This window comes from Sinocyclocheilus anshuiensis, unplaced genomic scaffold (genome assembly GCF_001515605.1).
Source record: "Sinocyclocheilus anshuiensis isolate Anshui unplaced genomic scaffold, SAMN03320099.WGS_v1.1 scaffold205, whole genome shotgun sequence".
NCBI lineage: Eukaryota > Metazoa > Chordata > Actinopteri > Cypriniformes > Cyprinidae > Sinocyclocheilus > Sinocyclocheilus anshuiensis.
The window spans coordinates 2,467,573-2,470,476 of NW_015536497.1; the positions used below are offsets into that span (position 1 = coordinate 2,467,573).

Sequence of the window (2,904 nt, forward strand, 5' to 3'; positions counted from 1 at the left end):
ACAGATTGTGTAGGTAACTATAAAGTTTACTCTGCTCTTCTCCCATTTTACCGGAGACCTAATTTAACGTGTTTCGGAGGAGAGGATGAATTTGCGCGTTGTAAATCCCACAGCTCGTATTCAGCGCGAACTAAAATTGCCAAGGTGTCCGTAGAGGGCTGTTAAGGTTTCAGATATTTTTGTATGAAGTGATACATTGTGATTAACGCAGCAGGAACTTTAGCCCTTAGCAGGCCCAGATCGAATCAGTGGGCTTTTTTACATTTTCTGCTCTGATTTTAAGTAGGCCAACTGAGCTCAGATTGCCAGACTTTTGACTATCAGCATTAAGTCTGATACCGTTTTTGGCTTATTCTATCCAAGAACTGCCATTTATACATGAAGAGACTGTCTGACCGGTGTGAAAGTTGACCACGGTTTCTTTTAGTTGTTTAGGGGAAGGTTTATCTAAAATAGATTATACCACAAAAATAGGCTGCTGTGGAAAATACTCATTTAATAAATTTCAGAACAGTGTTGGTCTGAAAGTAACAGCTGTATAAAAAATACGTAATGGTAATAATATTTAGTTTGTTTATTTTTATTTATGAATCTTTATGGACATTATACAACAATAAAAAAATTGTTGAACATCAATATTAAATGATATTTTATGAATATGTTATTATTATTATTATTATTATTATTTTATTTATAAATAATAATAATAATAATAATACAATTATAGGCTGCTGTTGAAAATACTTATGTAATCAATTTTAGAGCAGTGTTGGTCCACAAACAGCTGTACAGAAAACAATTATAATTTATGAATATTATGCAATGACAAAAAATATTGAACAATAAATATATATCTTATATTTTATTATTGTTGTTTTTATTTTTGAATTGATAATATTTATTATTATTATTATTATTCTTGGTCACATTGGTCTATGAACAGCTGTACGGAAAATAATAATAATAATTTTTATAATTACAGTATTATTATTATTAATTCATCTTTATGAATATTATACATCAATAAAAACAATTGTTGAACAACAGTTAAAAATAAATTAATTTTTAGAATTTTTATAAAGATTTATTATTATTATTATTATTATTAGGCTGCTGTGGAAAATACTAATGTAATAAATTTCAGAGCAGTGTTGGTCCACAAACAGCTGTACAAAATAATAATAATAATAATAGTTTCTTAAATAAAACAACAATAAAATATTTATGAAGATATTATATTTTTTATTGTTGTAGTATAATAATGATTTACTTATCGTGTCAAAAATATGAAATAAAACAATAATAAAAAAATCGGTTTTGCATTTCTGTCATACACTTAAACATAAACAATCTGTATTAGTATCAGGTTATAGGTGATTTCTAAAAAAAACAGCAGTATTGGTCAGTCTTTCTTGGCTTAGCGTTTCATAAAGAACAGCAGCAGGGAATGAGCACAATTAGGACAGATATTTATTGCGATTGTAGTTTGTAAGTTGCCATCACTTGTTTTGTTATGTGTATCTTATCTGAAGAGTCTGTGCGTGTTACCGTTAATCGCAGATCCCGCTCCCATCAAAGAGGACATGGAGGTGCTCTCAGACTTTGAGTTACACCACCTCTGTCAGCAGTATTCTGCACTGCAGGAATACCAGCTCCACACAGACTCGGGGAAGCTCGGCCTCCTCGCACAGCGGCTGAACTCCCTGAAGGAGAAGGTTGGGGAAAACAGATTCCTGGTATGTTCGGCAGACCAAATGACATTTTCAACAACCCCTTAGAGTATAATGAAAGTTATTTAACAGTACAGAGAAATACACTGTGTTCCAAATTACACCATTCTGTCACCTATAGACGTAGTATATACTTGGTTACAGCACACAGTAGACGACAGTTATTCCAAATCGTATTACCTTCTTTCTTCTTTGGAACACAAAAGCAGACATTTCACAGAATGTTTACGCTGCTCTTTTCCATACAATGAATTTGACCATGTCGTCCTCTCATTTCCACGACATGATCACGGATCGTGTCTCCTTCCCTGACACAGTGTTCTCCATCCGTGTCTTTGAAGACTTTGTCTGTCTTAGTTTCACGGAAACAGACTATTGGCTTCATCTGGCCAAGAACCACCAGTTTAGACAGGAAGAGACCATCTGTTTCGTCCTGTGAAGATGATTGTTCTTGTTTTGTGTTCTGTGCTGTCATTGTTTTGGTAGCATGGACGAGTTGTTGTTTTGGGTTTTGTTTGCTAGTAGCTGTTTTGTTTGACAATTTGTCCTTTGGACAACCTAACAGAGGTGTAAAGAGTACCTAAAAACCATACTTGAGTAAAAGTACAGATACCTTACAGTGAAAATTACTCCACTACACGTTACAAGTCACCAATTCCAAAACAACTTGAGTAAAAGTCTTAGAGTATCTGATTTTAACAGTACTTAAGTATGTTACTTATACTAAATATAGGCTAAAAATGCAGTAGCCAAAGAGGCATGCCAGTGATAAACTGTAATGTTGTGGAGAAACTGGGGAATAAGGCAGAGGTAAGCATCTATGTGCAGATATTTCATGGAAAAACTAGAACAAACAATAAGCCAAAAACCAAAGGGAACAAAGAACAGAATGACTGGAAAAGAGACAACCATTACATTCGACAACTCACAAGGAACTGAGGAAAAACTAGGGCTATATATACACACAGGGGGCTAACAAGCTTAAAGCCCCGTTCACACCAAGAACGATAACTATAAAGATAACGATATTAGAGTCCACACCAGCGAACGATCATCTGATTATTCTATGCGTACCCTCGTCTGTCGCTTTAAATTCTTGAGCTTGTGATAGCAGGATTGATTCTGATTGGCTGTCAATGTTTTTATCGTTCATCAGCTGGAAAAAATCGTTCTG

At 34.1% G+C, this 2,904-nt stretch overlaps 1 pseudogene; it reads left to right on the top strand.

Annotated features, from left to right (window-relative positions):
- LOC107688422 (SWI/SNF-related matrix-associated actin-dependent regulator of chromatin subfamily A containing DEAD/H box 1B-like) overlaps nt 1–2,904 on the top strand; it is a 17,369-nt pseudogene that overhangs the window by 12,370 nt on the left and 2,095 nt on the right.